The following is an 8484-nucleotide window of genomic DNA, read 5'->3' as shown; positions in this document are numbered from 1 at the left end:
TGAGGCTGCATTCGCCGCTTTCCAATGGCAGCGGCTGGTTGGAGAGTGCGGGGCGGAATGTTGCTGTTTGTCCCGGCCTTACTCACTCTGCAGCTGGGGAAGAGCAATTAATCGATCGGTTTATTTGTGGCTTTGATGTGCTGTTGTGTAGATTGGCGGCGCTGCAGGATTCTTTAATAATCTCTCCCAACTCAACGGAAAACAGCCGAAATGTGCAGCTTTGAGATTGGCTTTCTCCAATGTCAAGGCTGGAAACGGGAGGGAGTGAGTGACACTGTGTAGATTTTCACTTCGTACAGAACTGTACAGAGAAATCAGCAAATATAACAGGGTCGTGAGACACTGCACTTTGTTAATATTGAATCACTAACGTGAATTTTTCCTTTTTTTCCCCTCATATTTAATTGTACAAGTTTTCACAATGTTTACGTGGTTTCGAACCAGGGACCTTTCGCGTTTTAAACAAACGTGATAACCACTACACTACTGAAATGCTGTGACAGAAAAAAAGCAAGGAACATAATTAGAGCTTTAACCTACACAGCTGGCCGACACTTCACGAGCTTTTTTTACGAGAATAGAATGACGGTGCAACATTTCGCAAGGCTGTGAGTGTGTCAGGAATAGATCTCGTGTTTCTCACACTTTATAAATAGGAACAGGAGGTGGCCATTTCGCAGCAAGCGGTTAGAACCTGCAATGCACTGCTTTATAGGGCTGTGGAAGCAGACTCAATCCTATCTTTCAAAAAGGATTTAGATAGGCATCTGAAGGAAAAACGATAGCAATGCTATGGGCAAACGACGGGGGGAGTGGGACTAGTATGGAGTGGGCAAGTGCTCGATGGGCCGAATGGCCTTCTTCCCCGCTTTAACCATTCCTTGAATCCATCATTCGAAATGTTAGTGCCACATTTAGAAGTATGGGCGGAAGCAGAACATTGCAAAAGGACAATAATTGAGTCGGCAAAACTAGAGGCGTCTGATACAGGAGATTCGGGGCACGCGGGACTACTGGACGTTAATGAAATTTTAAATGAACAGTTTTATTTTGTGCCGTTTCGGTCAAAGAAATGTATGTGAAAGGATTTTTTTTCAGGAAGGTATTCAGCATTTAACATTTCTTTCTGGGTGTCGGGGACACATTTCTTTTAGATTTTATTCTTCAAAAATGTATCTTTTCTTTGCTGTTTCACAATAATCATAACCTTGCTCTAACGTCTGCTCACTATTTCTCCAGTCTCAAGAAGATGTTACCAGCAATGAACATTTTGAACCAGATCCCCAAAGCACAGTATGTAAAATGGTTTAAGGTTTAAGAGTTAACTTGCAGAGCAAAGAACAATTAATTCAATTATGGACGCTCTTTCAGTTTGCATTTCTTTAATTGTGCAAATGAAGATCATCGGTGGACTCATGGTGTTTTCCCGTGAATGCAGTATAATATGTAACGATGATACAATTTCTACATTTCGAAAGTCACTGGTTAATCAGGGACAGTCAGCACGGATTTGTTCAGGAAAGGCCGTGTCTGACTGACATGATTGAATTTTTCAAGGAGGTAACCAGTAGGGTCGATGAAGCTGTGCGTATGATGTTCTGTATATGGATTTTAGCAATGCCTTCGCTAAGGTCCCACATGGCAGACTGGGGGTCATGAAAGTAAAAGCAATGGTATCCAGGGCAAAGTTGCAAATTGGATCCAAAATTGGCTCAAAGACAGGAAGCAAAGGTTAATGTTTGATGGGTATTTTTGTGATTGGCATGATGCTTCCAGCGAGGTTCCACAGAGCTCACTTCTATGTCCATTTCTTTCAATTATTTAGACTTAATTATGATTAAGAAGTTTTCAGGTGATACTAAAATAGGCTGCGTGGTTGATAATGAAGAAGGAAGCTGCCGACTGCAGTAAGATATCAATCAAAGGGTCAGGTGGGCAGAACACTGGCAAATAGGTATTAATCCAGAGAAGTGTGAGGTCATCATCATACGAAGTCCCCCGGAATTGAGGAAGACTTACTCCCCCTCTAAAAACGAGTCCTTAGGTGGCTGAACAATCCAGTACGAGAACTAACGTAAATGTTGGTCCCTTAGAAGATGAGAACGGGGATTTAATAATGGGAAATGTGGAAATGGCTGAGACCGTAAACAATTATTTTGCTTCGGCATTCACAGTGGAAGACACAAAAACCATGCCAAAAATTGCTGGTCACGGGAATGTGGGAAGGGAGGACCTTGGACAATCACTATCACTAGGGAGGTAGTGCTCGACAAGCTAATGGGACTGATGGTAGACAAGTCCCCTGGTCCTGATGAAATGCATCCCAGTGTATTAAAAGAGATGGCGGAAGTTATATGCAGATGCATTCGTTATAATCTACCAAAATTTCCAGGACTCTGGGGAGGTACCATCGGATTGGAAAGCAGCTAATGTAACGCCTCTGTTTAAAAAAAGGGGGCAGACAAAAGGCAGATAACTATAGGCCGGTTAGTTTAACATCTGTAGTGGGGAAATGCTTGAAGCTATAATTAAGGAAGAAATAGCGGGACATCTAGATAGGAATAGTGCAATCAAGCAGATGCAACATGGATTCATGAAGGGGAAATCATGTTTAACTAATTTACTGGAATTATTTGAGTATATAACGAGCATGGTGGATGGAGGTGTACCGATGGATGTGGTGTATTTGGATTTCCAAAAGGCATTCGATAAGGTGCCACACAAAAGGTTATTGCAGAAGATAAAGGTATGGGGAGTCAGAGGAAAAGTATTAGCATTGATAGAGAATTGACTGGCTAACAGAAAGCAGAGAGTCGGGATAAATGGGTCCTTTTCAGGTTGAAAATCGGTGCTTAGTGGTGTGCCACAGGGATCGGTGCTGGGACCACAACTGCTTACAATATACATAGATGACCTGGAAGAGGGGACAGAGTGTAGTGCAACAAAATTTGCAGATGACACAAAGATTAGTGGAAAACGGGTTGTGTAGAGAACACAGAGAGGCTGCAAAGAGATTTAGATAGGTTATGCGAATGGGCTAAGGTTTGGCAGATGGAATACAATATCGGAAAGTGTGAGGTCATCCATCTTAGGAAAAAAAACAGTAAAAGGGAATATTATTTGAATGGGGCGAAATTACAACATGCTGCGATGCAGAGGGACCTGGGGGTCGTTGTGCATGAATCCCAAAAAGTTAGTTTGCAGGTGCAGCAGCTAATCAGGAAGGCGCATGGAATGTTGGCCTTCTTTGCGAGAGGGATGGAGTACAAATACAGGGAGGTCCTGCTACAACTGTACAGGGTATTATTGAGGCCGCATCTGGAGTACTGCGTGCAGTTTTGGTCACCTTGCTTCAGGAAGGATATAATAGCTTTGTTGGGGGTACAGAGACGATTCACTAGGCTGATTCCGGAGAAGAGGGGGTTACCTTATGATGATAGATTGAGTAGACTGGGTCTTTACTCTTTGGAGTTCAGAAGGATGAGGGGTGATCTTATAGAAACATTTAAAATAATGAAAGGGATAGTCAAGATAGAGGCAGAGAGGTTGTTTCCACTGATCGGGGAGACTAGAACTAGGGGGCACAGCCTCAAAATACGGGGGAGCCAATTTAAAACCCAGTTGAGAAGGAATTCCTTCTCCTAGAAGGTTGTAAATCTGTGGAATTCTCTCCCAAGGAAGCAGTTGAGGCTAGCTCATTGAATCTATTCAAATCACAGATAGATAGATTTTTAACCAATAAGGGATTTAATGGTTATGGGGAGTGGGCGGGTAAGTGGAGCTGATTCCACGGCCAGATCAGCCATGATCTTGTTGAATGGCGGAGCAGGCTCGAGGGGCTAGATGGCCTACTCCTGTTCCTAATTCTTATGTTCTTATGTTATGTTCTTATGTTCACAGTCACTGCCACACGTGGGACAGATAGTCGTTCAGAGTAAGGGTGGGTGGGACAGGTCTGCTGCAAACTCTTTCCACTTGCTGCAATTAGTTTCTGAATGCTCTCGGCGATGAGACTCGAGATGCTCAGCGCCCTCCCGGATGCACTTCTTCTACTTACGGCGGCCTTTGTCCAAGGACTCCCAGCTGTCAGTGGGGATGTTGCACTTTATCAGGGAGGCTTTGAGGATGTCCTTGTAACTTTTCCTCTGCCAACTTTTATCTCGTTTGCCATGAAGGAGTTCCGAATAGACAACTTCTTTGGGACCTCGTGACTTGCATGCAAACAATGTGGCCTGCACAGCGGAGCTGATCGAGTGTGGTCAGTGCTTCAATGCTGGGTATTTTGGACTGGTCGAGGACGCTAACGTTGTCCAAGCAGTGGTTTGTAGGAACTTGCGGAGACATCGTTGGTTGTATTTCTCCAGCGACTTGAGGTGTCAACTGTACATGGTCCACATCTCTGAGCCGTACAGGAGGGCGGGTATTACTACATCCCTGTAGACCATGAGCTTGGTGGCAGTTTTGAGGACCTGGTCTTCAAACACACTTTTCCTCTGGTGGCCGAATGCGGGGTTGAATCTCGTCGTCACTGTCTGTCCTTGTTGATGAGATGTTACCGAGGTATGGGAAATGGTCCACGTTGTCCAGGGCCACGCCGGAGATCTTGATGACTGGGGAGCAGTGCTGTGCAGCGAGGACAGGCTGGTGTACGACTTTTGTCTTGCGGATGTTTAGCGTAAGGCCCATGCATTCGTAAGGCTCAGTAAATACGTCGACTATATCCTGGAGTTCAGCCTCTGAATGTGCGCAGACACAGGCGTCGTCCGCCTACTGTAACTCGACGACAGAGGTTGAGGTGGTCTTGGACCTGGCTTGGAAACAGCGAAAGTTGAACAGATTCCCACTGGTTGTGTAGTTTAGTTGAACTCCAGCCGGGAGCTTGCTGACTGTGAGGTGGAACATGGCAGCGAGGAAGATTGAGAAGAGTGTTAGGGCGATGAATGGAGGAGGATGATCCATACACCTTCGTGGTTTAATGTACCAAAGCCTTTGCAATGTTGAAGAAGGCCATGTATAATGCCTGGTGCTGTTCCCTGCAATTTTCCTGAAGCTGTCGCACTGTAAAAATCATGTCCGTTGTGCCCCGTTGGGGATGAAATCCGCACCGTGACACTGGGAGGACCTCCTTAGCCACAGGTAGAAGACTGTTGAGGAGGACTCTAGCGACTTTCCCAGTGGCTGATAACAGGGAAATTCCTCTTTAGATTCCACAGTCAGACTTTCCCTTTTTTTTAAAATGAGCACGATCACTGCATCTCTGATATCACCCAGCATGGTGTCCTCCCTCCAGATGAGAGATATGAGGTCATGTGTTCACGCCAACAGTGGCATTCCACCATACTTCAGTGCCTCAGCGGGGATTCCATCCGCTCCGGTAGCCTTGTTGTTCTTAAGCTGTCTTATGGATTTTTCTACCTCGTGCAGTGCTGGGGCTTTCCTGAAGTGTTGGCGGGTAGCATGCTGCTGGATGGAGTCGAGAACACTTGAGTCTAAGGCAGAGTCTCGATCGAAGAGATCTTCGAAGTGCTCCTTCCAGCGGGCCCTGACTGCCTCGGTGTCCTTGATGAGTGTTTCCCCGTTCTTGGCCAGCAGTGGGATGGGGCCTTGGGTGGTTGGAACGTAGGTGGCCTTCACTGCGATAAAGAATCCTTGCACATCATGGCTGTCGGCCAGCTGCTATATCTCCTGTGGTTTCTCCATCCCCCAGCTGTTATTTAGGTCAAAGGTTTTTGTTGGACCTCAGCCTTAAGCCGTCTGTAATGCTGCCTTACTTCTCCCGAGATGGGTTGTTGTTTAAGTGTCAGAAATTCCCTGCACTTGCGATCGAATAGCTATTGGATCTCCTGGTCATCCTCATCAAAACAGTACTTGTGTTTCCTGGTTGAGTGACTGAGCGTCTCTTCGCAGGCACTGGTTATGGAGGCATTCTGCATCTCGGGGTCATCAAGGCACACCAGTTTAGCTGTGCGGCACTGCTTGCATAGGGCTTTCTTAGATGGGTTTTTAAATGACCCGGCATTGAATTTTTAAGGCACTGCTTCTGCTGCCCCCTCCGCTTTGGCGCTATGTTGATATCAATGATGGATTGGATTAGGCGGTGGTTCATACAGCAGTGCTCAGCTCCCGTCATGGCACGGCTGATGCACACATCCTTGCAATCCCTGGTTTGGATGATGAAATGGAATTTAATCCAGAGGTGTGAGATAGTGCATTTTGGGGAGGGCTAACATGGAAAGGAATACATATTAAATGGTAGGACATTGAGAACCGTAGAAGAACCAGGGACCTGGAAGTGTATGCCCACAGATCCCTGAGATAGCAGGCCAGGTGGATAACGTGGTTTTGATGGCATACTGAATGCTTGACTTTATCGGCTGAGGCAAGTGGGTTATACTTGAACTTTATAAAACACTGGTTAGCCCACAGCTGCAGTACTGCGTGCAGTTCTGGGCACCACATTACATGAAGGACACGATTGCACTGGAGTACGTAAAGAGGATTTTGTCGAGGATGTTCCTGGGAGTGGAGAATCATAGCTATGAGGATAGATTGGATAGTCTGGGTTTGTTTTCCTTGGAACAAAGGAGGCTGAGGGGAAACAACTTTGAGGTGTACAAAATTATGAGGACTGAAATTGCCTATTTCACTTAACGGAGAGATAAACAACCAGGGGGCATAACTTTAAAGGTATAGAGGGGACTTGAAGTGAAGATTCTTGGATCTGAGGTTTGTGGGGCCTGGAACTCATTGCCTGAAGGAATTGTGGAGGCAGAGAAACTCTCCATATTTAAGAAGTACTTGGATGTGCACTTGAAGTGCCGTAACGTGCAGGGTTATCGACCTAGCACTTGAAAGTGGGATTAAGCAGGATCGCCTATTGTTGGTCAGTGTGGACACGATGGGGCGAAATGGCCTCCCTCCATGCTGTAAACTTTTATCAGTCTGTGAAAAGTAATCGCCCAACATGGGCTCAAATCTATTGGCTCCGCCCCAGGTGTTGAAACTTGCTGTCGAAGAACTGCCAGTATCTTCTTGTATGATGGAACAGACTCAAGGGGCCGAATGGCCTACTCCTGCTCCTATGATATTCTGACCTTAAAGGAACAAACTCGACCCTGAGCATGCAGGAGGAGAAATCTCCAGAAAATATTTCTGCCCGGAGTGCTTTCGCATGTGAGGTGAAAGAGTTAACCGCTACACTGCGGAGCCATCTCCACTTTCAGCACCAGGTCAGATGGAAATGTTAAGCAAGCAGGTGAGCTGCTGAATCCCATTCTCAGGAGTTGGTCATGGTGTCAAACAGATGAGTTTCGCTTAATGATTAAAAATCAGAAGTGTTATGCGAACCCACGCTTCCAGAGGAGAATTCGATGTTGTTACCACAGCACCTTAGACCGCTCGGCCATCCTAACTATTTGCTAGCGCATCTGGACATCTGCAGGCTGATTTTGAACTTTTGTGTCTTGTCACATGAAATGAAATCTTTTAAAGTAAATAAATGCAATTAATTCAACTGTGCTGGAGGCAAGATTAATTACCGTTCATTAACTAAGAGCGTTGATTAGCAAAAATAAATAAATGTTATGTGGTTACTGAGTGACAGTCGAAACTTCAATAACTGAACTTTAATAAGTTGCAAAACATTAATAATTGATAACGTTTTATCACCTAGGTGATGTTACACACACAGTAGTAAAGGAGACTGGAATAAAACGTGCATTGCTCAATCGACAAGTAATGTTAAATTTTCCTTCACAGCAAAAGTATTCCCTAAGTTAATGTTTCTGCCAGGAATCAAACCGGGGACTTGTAGCATTTGAGGCGAACGTGATAACCGTGACACGAAAGAAACCTATCCTGAGGTCTGCACCCAGAAAGAAGTGTTCACCGGCAAGCTGAAATGCTCAAACTTTCTTGCTGCAAAAATTTTATTTCACATACATTTCTCTGACCGAAAATGCACAAAGCAAATATCTCATTGAATAATTTTACAAAATGTCATTAAACTCTCGAATTTATGCGTCCGCTCTCAATCTTCTGAATCAGTTGTTTATAGTTTTGTCCACTCAATCGTTGTCCTTTTGAAATGTTCTGTTTCCATTCACACTACTTTGTGTGCCAGCAACTTAGTTTAACCTTGGCAATGTGGTTCACTATTCGTTCATTTAATTATATAAATTTTAGTGAAAATCTGAGACAGCCATATAGATACCTGCTGGATACCACTATTCACATCCTGCCAATTGGAGAACATCCCCAGTATCCCTCCACTTAATTCCCTGCCATTTTCACACATTGCCTCAGATTTGATTTTTTTCCAACAATCCCTTGTGTGGAACTTTATAAAAGGCCTGCTGGAAATCGTCATATTAAATCCAGTAAGATCCGTCCCTTGATTCCGTTTTCGCCTTTTCTTTTCTTAGGAAGGATATATTGGCTTTGGAGGGAGTGCTGCATAGATTTTTAAAAAGTAAGACTTGAAAT

At 44.8% G+C, this 8484-nt stretch overlaps 1 long non-coding RNA gene across 1 annotated transcript; it reads left to right on the top strand.

The window, feature by feature from the left end:
- Positions 1-730: 730 nt before the first annotated feature.
- LOC139229910 (uncharacterized) lies at positions 731-7972 on the top strand. The gene is made up of 3 exons (XR_011587858.1): positions 731-1102; positions 1240-1293; positions 7759-7972. It is a non-coding gene; the product is annotated as an uncharacterized lncRNA (long non-coding RNA).
- Positions 7973-8484: the final 512 nt, after the last annotated feature.

The sequence above is a fragment of the Pristiophorus japonicus genome, chromosome 19, assembly GCF_044704955.1.
Source record: "Pristiophorus japonicus isolate sPriJap1 chromosome 19, sPriJap1.hap1, whole genome shotgun sequence".
Classification (NCBI taxonomy): Eukaryota; Metazoa; Chordata; class Chondrichthyes; family Pristiophoridae; genus Pristiophorus; species Pristiophorus japonicus.
Note: the sequence above shows the minus strand (reverse complement) of the source record. Positions and strands in the feature narration are given on the sequence as shown.